Raw genomic sequence first — 10,131 nt, 5'->3', positions numbered from 1 at the left:
CAGACTCATGTTCAAATCACTCTCAATACCACCTAAGTAACAGTTCCAGTCATCATTCATAAAACTGTTTATGTGTGAGGTGTTTCAGTGTTTTTTTTTTAAACAGGCATAATGGAAAGAATCAAAAAAATTCAATTTCTGTTTGCAAAATAGAAATAAAGCATGGTCTCCTTTTGTTAAAAAAAAAAAAGAAGAGTAATAGAATCATAATTACATTGATATTTTTATATTAACCAAGTTTATCATTTAAAGAAAATTTAGACATTGTAATGTAGTACAATATTCTAAAATATCATTGCTGTTTAACCAGGGTTGTACAAACCCCCAATTTTTAAGATTAGTTGCTCTAGAGAATAAAACATAACAGATACAATGTTAAGAGTAAATTAATATTTTAAGAATTATTGGTCATTTTACCATATGGACTGAACTTTGTTTTATTTCAGTACATTAGTATTTAACTTTAGGAAAAAACCTTGATTAGCTTTAACTGTTGTGTTACTTATAATACACATAAACCTTTTAAAATTTACCCTTAATTTATACATTTTTATCTCTTAGTTAGACCCTTTTGTTGTTTACTTAGAAGTATTTCAGTTTTATTTTATCACATAAAGATGTTTTTATCTAGAAACATTTTTTCCTAAATATATTTTTATTTAGAACCTTTCATTTTTAAATCTGTGATTCCCTTTTTTAAAATTTGTATTCTGAAACAACCCTTGAAAATTTCTGAATTTAGATTAATTACTCCATTTTAAAAAGATATAGTAATTTGTTATTTAAAGAACTCTATTTGAAATGTAGTTGAAACTTTTGAATGCTTTATATAGAATTACACCTGTTGAGACCTTTAGTAACCTTGTTTTTAGTGATGACAGAATAATTTTGAAACCTCTTTTTTACTTACCAACTTATAAAAACACCAATAAATGTTTTAGGTATGTTACAATATGGAATTTAAGGAGTTAAGAGTACTTGATGTTATATTTAGCAGTTAGCATTTTAACTCTTTAATCAGATATTTCTAACAAACACATCCATGATCAATTCCACCAATCTCAAATATAAATTACTTCTTTTTAAAAAACCAAGATATCACACAAGTGTATTGGACAGTATCAATCATTTCTTCCCTCTTGAAGAAACACTTATAAACAATGGATATTAGACATTTTATAGACAATAATATTTTATCAGTTGTGTGACCACCTAAAGAAAATCATGAGTTAGTTACTTTTAGAAACATCTTTACTTTCATTTGTTTACCCAATTTAAACTTTTTAAATCATGTGAATTTAAGGATCCGATTTTAAAAATGAAACTTATGAATTCCTATGTCAGTTTTGGTACCAACATGTAGAAATGACAACAAACCAGTGTATATACACATAAAATAAACAGATGGACAAAGGTCTTATAGCTTACATTTTAAAATTCATTATACTGAGAGATAACTTTTGCAAATTGTCCTCTAAATGGAACACATCATTAAGAAAAATTTATAGTTGTATATAATTGGTCTGATCAAAAATTAACCTAAGCAAACCTGATCAAAATTATAAACTCAACAAAATAAAACTTTAAAAGTCTTACTAGACTACATCCTGATGTGTTCTCACTCATCAGAGGTGAAAATAGGTAAGAGAACATAGAAAAAGAGTTATGCCCTATCCCTCCATGAAGGAGTTTTCTGAAGAAACAACAAGGGAGTGTGCTTTCATTGGCCTCCTTGGGAGACGCCCCTCAAGTTGGGGTCTTTATGTAAACCAGTTTTTCTGGTCTCTTGGATAGCAGCCATCAAAATTTTAGCCTGATATTTTGGTGGACCAACTCTAATAGTTGGGAGTTCCTGTTGGCAGTAGTTTACATTTTAATGTAAGCTTTAGTGGACATGGTCAAAAACCTTTTTAACCATGTTTTTCTAAATTTGAATATGCCATTTGATAAGGGTGTTCAGGTTTCCCAAAGACAATTTGGTGGTCCCCTGAGGAGGTCATCTGACCTCAAAAGTTGGTTATTCTCTTTTGCAGAATTTAGAGAGAGAAAAGATGTCACAGCAGGTCCAGTAGACAGTGGCCCTTTTCTGGAATACCCAGAAATTGGTCAATATGAATTGAAGGGAGTACATGACAAACATGAGGGAGATTTATACTTGTCCACACTTAAGGGAAAGTGAAACAGAAAAAGATGAACAAACACAGTACAGGTAAGATGTCAAAGTCAATGATAAGTGGCCACTCCTGATTCCTGATCTGAATACCTGGGCAACATCTTGCCACAGTCCTGGACTCGGGATGTAATGCTGCATCCAGCCTTCCTCTTAGTCCCCAGATACAGATTTGCCAAAGACAGACTTACAGGTCCCCTGGGAGCACAGAAACAGGTGACTCTTAGAGATGATTTTTTCTGTGTGAGGGCTCCACACATCATACAGCCTGGGGTTGAGGAACGTCCTTCAGAGGCTTTCTTCTAGGAATAACTGTGCAGCCTCTTCCCTCCTTAGCAGTTTCCAGGTCAGTGGTGAGCTGTGGTTATTCACTGGGCTGCAAGGATATCACTGGGGGCTCCAAATGTAATGGGGTGAAGCCTAAGAACAGAACAGTCACCACTGAGAAGTCCAAATTTGAGAGTTTTTATTAAGCCAGCCGGCTGACTGTCTCAAACAATACCCCAGAAATGACTATTGGGAGAACATCCCCGACCATAGAGCTGCACGAGTTTTTATACCATAAAACAGTACATCAATCATAAATGTTTTATGCTATGATTCAAAATTACAAACTAACATCATGGGATCTGAAATCATTAGCAGAGGGAGAAGTGAGTCAAAATGACCTTACTTAGGTACAAACTAAAGAATGGTTACTAACATCTAAACACTCACTGTTGACATCACCATTAACATGGTACATTGTTTAGGAAACAAGGAATCAAAAAGAAAATTTTTCATATACAAGAATTACCATTTCATCATTTTGTATTGCCAAACATGTCATGCAAAGCAACTGCTGATGGGTACAGAGGTGGGAAACCCCCGTGGGAGAAGCATTTCCTGCATAACATAGAGTGTCAAGGTATAATGGAGTCTGTTTAGTCATTGCCCATATAGCCTGGCCTGTACCATTTCCATGGAGTCAAATATGCCAACCTGTCAAACAGCCCATGATGCAACCCCCAAGCATGCATAAAAATTCCTATTTCAGACTATAAAACTGCTCTGTGAGAACCGACACACTGCTACTCTGTCTGGGGGGACAATCTTGTCCATTGGCCTGTGTGCTGCTGATAATAAATCTCTGTGTGAGATTCCTGTGTGTGGTGTGTTGCTTGGACTCTGTTCCGACTTCATGCATGCACTTTCTATGATGCCATTATTTGGATAGGCTCTCCCATCAATCTTGCTCTCCCTTTGGGGATCTGAGCTGCTTTGGGATCCTATATTCTATCCTCAGTCCACCCCCACAGGGGACTGCACCAAGCGCTCTATTTCTCATCCACCATTAGCTGATTCAGGTAAGTTCTCCTGCCTTCAGTCGACACAAACAGCCTTTGGATCTGGGAAAGTGACCGTTGAATATCTGGCACCCCCAAGGTTCCTCATTTGGCTGAAGGCATCCACAACCATGACTTCCGCAGTCATGGCTGATTCCCACTGTCAACAGAGTCTGTGGGTCGAGAGGGCCTCACCCTGGTAAAAGATGCTTTTCTGTGAGTCTCGGTAACTACTCTGGCTCAAAGCCCTGGTGCCAGGCACCAAAAAATCCTAAGCTTTAGCCCCACATACTGCTATCCTGAGGTAGTTAAAACTCCCAGAATGGTTAGCTCCTTTTTATTTGGTACAAGAGAACACAGAGGATATCCTGATGCTGCCTATCAACCGTCTCTTTTGCCATGGTGTAGCCACCTCTGCCATTCCCTCAGACACCCCTTAAGATTGCCTTTTGGCAAATTTGGACTCACTCTCCCTTACCACTGATTTGAAAGCACAAAATTAGTTTTTCTTTCCAACAAAATTTGACCCCTCTATACCTTAGGCAATGACTCCAAATGACCACTTTAAGGCAAACTAGATCCAAATATTTTGAGGGACATTATCAATTTTTGTGAGTGCTTTGGGAAATGGAAAGAGAGACCTATATCCAGGCCTTCTCCTTTCTCTGTTCCAAGCTGTCCCTCTTCTCCTCTTGTTCTCCAGCACAGGTTCTATTAGCCCAAGACTCCTTGACACAAGAACCCTCCTGAAAACCCAGATATAAATCCTTATGAAAAGCCCCCTCAATACTGATCTTAACCTTCTGCTAAAAAGACCTGGTTTGATTAGTAAGAATATCCCCAGGTTCCATTTGTTCACATAGTTAGCCTTCACTAGTCTCTCTGGAATCTCCCCATTACTGTTCCTGTGCTTAATTGTGTTCACTGTGTTCTCTTAAGCTGCAAGAGGGAAGCATTTAAAATAAACCCCTCCAGGGAGATGTTCCAAGAAAGGGCATTATACACCTAAAAACCAATAACTATCTCCTCACCCTCCAGATATTCCTTTAGTCTAAAGAGCAAAAAATAGGCAAAAGTGCACACTTTTTACTTTTGTCATTTTTTTTTCATAATTAGGAGTTTATACTAGGAAAGCAGTAACGCCCTTACATCTGAATCCTCCAAGGGTCTCTGGCATAGGACAAACTGGGAACCTAGCACATTGACAAAGACCAGAAATAACTTTTACAAAGCTAGGTGGTGAGAGATGGAATTTTCTGGACTGCATGAAAGCTCAAACTTTGGGAGATGTTCCTAATACTACGTCTCACTCAAATGGGAGCTTCTCTCTCAATACTATTGCCGGGTTCACCACAAGCCTGCATACTGCAAAATTACAAATGATCAAGAAAAGTGTCTTTCATATGTTACCAGGCTTGGTCCCAATAATTTCTGCCATGAGAGTAGAAAGTCTTAAGGAATCACATACTAAGGAAAAAATGAAGGAACCCCCCAACATAAGACAGATAAAAATAAATTTAGGGAGGTTTTTGTAGAATTCAAATAAATATAGTGTAGTGTTTCAGAAATCATGCCAGGTAGTTAAATTCACCTGGAAAAAGTGTGCTATAACTTCACCATCTAGAGCACAGGTAGTTCCCAGAAACTATCCTAACTGGGATCCAAATGGTAAGCAGAATTCCTGGAAAACTTTTATATAAGACTTTCAGGAAAGTCCTGCTATTTTCATGGAGAGACTCAGGAAGGAAATAAGAAAAAACTCCAACATAGATCCTGAATCCATAGAGGGCCACTTACTTAAAAAGAATGAATTTATCATTTAGTTGGGTCCAAATATTTAAAATAAATTAAAAAATTGACATATGAACAATCTTTGAATGATCTCATCCAGGCTGCATCTTCCATATGTTATAATAGAAACCAAGAGGAAAAGAAAGAAAGGGAGCATAAAGACAAGAAAAGGGCTTATTAAAGATTGTTCAATAACTCAAATTGAAGAAACTTTTAATGCTCTACAACAGCCCATGCAATACACCCAGTTTAAAAGTTCAAAAGCCAAATGGGAATGGTACCTAGTCCAAAATCTTAGAATAATTAATGAAGCAGTCATTTCCCTCCCCCTGTAGGTCCTAATCCACATACTCACTTATCTTAGATTCTAGTTACTGCTTGATTTACTGTGTTAGATTTTTTAAAAATATCTTTTTCTGTATATCCTAGACTCTTAATTGAAATTTCTGTTTACTTTTAAGTGACCAGATAGTGGATCTCAATTAACTTATACAGTGTTGCCTCAAAGATTTAGCAATAGCCCACACCTGTTTGGGCAAACCTTAGCTAAGAACTTAGCAAAATTCATAGATAAAACATCTTTAATTGTTCTACAATATGTAGATGGCATCTTTTTATGTGCCTTCACCCAGGCTGAATGTCAAAAGGTCATTATAGAGCACCCAAGCTTCTTAGCTGACAGGGGTTATAAGATCTCAAAGAAGAAAGCTTAATTATACCATCAGTAGGTTTAATTTTTAGGATGGTTTAAGATTTAACATTTTTGTCACTGAGAAGAAAAATAAACCTAAAAATATTCACCCAAAATCCTGGATGGGTGATCATGCACAAACCAGCTCAATAGCCAATGGCATATCTCAATAAGGAACTTAGTACAGTAGTTTCATTCTCAAAAGCAAACCTGTCTGATTAACGTCTAAAAAAGAAATGTTTCAAATACCCCAGGTATCAAATTTCTGCTTGAACCAGTAACTTCTCTCAGCTCCTTCCAGATCTCAGTCAAGGCTTACATTGAAATAAAAATGAAAGAAGCCTGCAGACTCAGTAGGAGACCCATATCAAACCCAAGAAAAAAAGGGAAAAATTGTCTTTACTTGAACTCCCACAAATTTAAACCAAAAATACATTGTATAATGTTTTATTAAAATAATTAAGGGTTCTGTTATTTTACCAGGACTCTTGTTTTTGCCTTAAATTCTACATTTTTGAGCTCATAACATTAATTTTTTTTTGATCAGTACTAATTCTATTCCACTAGAGTGTTTGAACATCTGTTACATTGCAATGGAAATTTACTTAAAAATCTACAAGGTCGTTGCTTTTGTGTTATGTGTATATCTTTTTGTCTGTCTATGTATGTGCATATGTTCACATACCATGTACATGATATAAAAATTGATATATAATGAGCACTCATGAATTAAAATTCAAAATATGAATCCAGATACCTTTAATTCACATGACTTTGAGGTTCATTTAAACTGAGTAAACAAATAAAGGTAAAATATTTTTTAAAATTTTTAACTCACAAATCTCTCTAGGTGATCAAACTAATAAAATGTCAAAGTCTGTAAAATGTCTAATCCATTCTTTCCAGGACTTTTCTTCAACAGGAAAGAGATGGAAGACACTCTTCAACATGCTATCTGATACCTTGGTTTTTATAGTAAAATAAGTCAAGTAGATTTGACATGTATGGGATTACTCAAATGTGTTAGACATCTGTTAATATAAAAAGTTAAAATGCTCACTGTTAAATATAACACCAAATACACTTAACTCCTTAAATGCCTTGAGGAGATATACTTGAACATTGTGTTTCCATAAATTGGTAAAAAATAAGAGATGTGATTCTATATATAAGAGGTCCAAAAGTTTCAACTGTGCTTCAATTAGAGTTCTATAAATAACATAATGTATTTCATCTTATTAAAATTGAGTAATTAAACTAATTTCAGAAAACTTATAAGAGTTGTTTCAGAATGTGAACCAAAATGGGGTCTAAAGATAGGAAAGAAAATAGAGGTTCCAGGTATGGATATAGATTTAGTAGATGGGAAAAGAAAATATTTTTGGGAGAACCAAGAGCCAGATGGTTGGCTCTGCATTGGATGTGGGCAGGTTGGCACACCTGTCACTGCATGGCCTTATGGCAGCCATGGCCAGGCTCTTAATGGTGAGGTCCCAGACAAGAGTCAGTTGATGCCCTGGGACAAGGATATGCAGTTGACCCCTCAGCCTTGGGTGCCCCCTGGCTGGGGAGACCAGAATGGTGGATGATATCTGCTCTTGCCCCAGTGTCCACCACTCACACTTGGGAGGACCTACCCACAGTGGTGGCAGCATTGGAGCAGGAGTTGCTGACCACCTTGGTGAAGCTGCTGTAGACCACCAGTCCTTGCTGAAGTATGAGGGCAAGGAGGCAGGGAGGGCTGCCCCCAGAATGGGTGGGCAGGGAGAGCCACTGTTGGTGTTGGTGCTGGGCAACAGCAAAACCCAGTCTGCTATGCCCATGTGGCAATTGGTGTTGAATCTGGCACACAAAGAGCACAGGCCTGTGGTCGGCTTCAGTGGGTAGCCACCAGCTGAGGACACCTGGGAGCCTCTGACCATAGCTGTGGGGGGAGAAGCTGCCACTGCCCATGGAGAAATCCTGGACCAAGAAGCCTCCCCAGCATATATCCCCTGCCACTACTGGACCACTACCGTGAATAACACAGATTCTGCAGGGAGAACTCAGGTCCCCCAAAATTATAAAAGCAGGAAAACTCAAAGAAAGGAAACCCAATAAGGTCAGTGATATCAGAGATATGATGAACTGGCCAACAACAGGAGAGTTAGTGAGCACTGGAAAAAAAATGTTTGCAGTCTCAGAGTATCATCTGCCAAGGAAATGAAAGCCACAAATTAGAAAAGAAAAAGAAGAGAAGGTTGAAAAGAGGTGTAACAGTGAGAGCAAAGAAGACCAGGACACACATTTAGATGGTCCTAATGAAAATGTATGTGAGGATGAGGCCCAGTCCAGCAGCAATGAAAGAGAGCTAATAAATACAAGTTAGTACTACTGCATTTAGGTGATGTAAAACCACAGAATCAGGAGAGACCTGGATCCTGGAACAATTCTTGGTGTCAACCTGAAGCAAATAAGTCATTCCATAATAACAGGAGAAATGACACATGAAGTTGAAGGTGAGACAGAGAAAAAAGAGATGATCAGAAGAAGTATCCAATGTGAGGAGTAAGGGGGGTAAAATCTGAGGTCCTTCAGAGGCCAAGGAAGAAGACAAGACTGGGGAAGAGGATGAGGCAAAGGAAACCCTCAAGTGAATTTTGATCATTTGTATGACTACCAAGAACATTGTGAAAGAATGGGTCCACCATTTCAAACAGAAATTAACACCAGTATGATGTCTTACTATGATGGTGGTACTAGTGCGCAGGTGTATCCTGTGGAAGAAGTATTGCTTAAAGAGTATATTAAGTGTCAAATTGAATATTACTTCAGTATAGAAAACTTGGAACATGACTTCTTTCTGCAGAGAAAGATGAGTGAGTGAAATTTCTTGCCTATTTCCCTGATTGCTGATTTTCACCACGTTCAGGCTCTCACTGCAAACCTTAATCTCATTTTAGAGGCCCTGAAGGACAACACAGAAAGAAGTTTTGGATGACAAAATGAAGAAAAAGATAGAACCAGAAAAATGACCAATCCTGGGTCCTCCTTTCAGCAGTGTTCCACAGACAGACTTCTCCCAGCTGATTGATTGTCCAGAGTTCGTTCCAGGCCAAAACTTTTGCTCACATACAGGTAACAGTTTGTCTTCCAGAAGCAACTGCATGAGAGGGGGCTCTTTAATCCATTTTACCTGTCTCTTCTTTGTTGATTTAGCCTTGGTAGGAAAATTAATACATAACTTTTAATCCTCCAAATTCTACTTACATTGTCTCCCACAAGATTATTTAAATAGGGATCTAAGATTATGGGTGAGGTTCCGTCATGTTCTTGTTTTTAATTTATGTGTACTTTGTCATGTGTGGAATTTTTATCATTTTTTGCTGAGTGACTGTGGATACATCATGCCAGTTTTCCCTTTTAGGGTTGAGATAGTCTTAAGTGTAATACATAAGGAGGGGGTAGACTTCCTTTAATTGTTAAACGTGTGCTTTATCCTTGTCTTGCAAAGACAGGTGACCCACATTCAAAAGCAGAATTGAGGTTCTTTTTAATCTGGTGGTGTTTAGAATTTCCAAACCCCACTTCAGTGTTAAGGACGTTTTCTGAGTCATTTTTAAGACATTTCTTCTGGGGTGAAAAATGTGCTTAAACTTTCCAGCCAGGGTGATGATCTACTGATCTCTGGAAGTCATCTGATGTGAATGTGCAGTGCAACAGGTGACTCACTGAGTTGCACTGTGCACACTGGAAAAAACCATGCTGCAGACAGGGAAGCCACCACACTGCATCTGTGTGACAGTGTCCACTACCAAACCCTGGGCAGGACGACAGTGGAAACGACCACTTCTACCTTGATGGGTGACAGAGCCAGGGACTGCTGCTGGCCTTGAAGGAGCTGCCCAATTCTTTCTGTGTGACTGAACTTAGGCTGCCTGACTACATTTATTTGCAGGGGAAGCTAATACTATCATTGTGGATACACTGTAGGTTCTGTCTATTGTTTCCAGGCATACGTACTTGTGTCCAGGTCAATAAAGCAGAGAATGAGAGCACTGTGTGGCATTTCTCAGATCTTCATCTGTCCTTTGCCATGGTGAACATTGCATAACTCACATGTTAACGGTGTTTCACATGGACTGTAAAATTTACTAATGTGGACATTTAAGGGG

At 38.1% G+C, this 10,131-nt stretch overlaps 1 pseudogene; it reads left to right on the top strand.

Moving 5' to 3' along the window:
* The first annotated feature begins 8,096 nt into the window (after nucleotides 1–8,096).
* Nucleotides 8,097–10,131, top strand: part of LOC124962863 (la-related protein 1B-like) — a 39,279-nt pseudogene continuing 37,244 nt past the window's right edge.

This window comes from Sciurus carolinensis, chromosome 13 (assembly GCF_902686445.1).
Source record: "Sciurus carolinensis chromosome 13, mSciCar1.2, whole genome shotgun sequence".
NCBI classification, from domain to species: Eukaryota; Metazoa; Chordata; class Mammalia; order Rodentia; family Sciuridae; genus Sciurus; species Sciurus carolinensis.
Note: the sequence above shows the minus strand (reverse complement) of the source record. Positions and strands in the feature narration are given on the sequence as shown.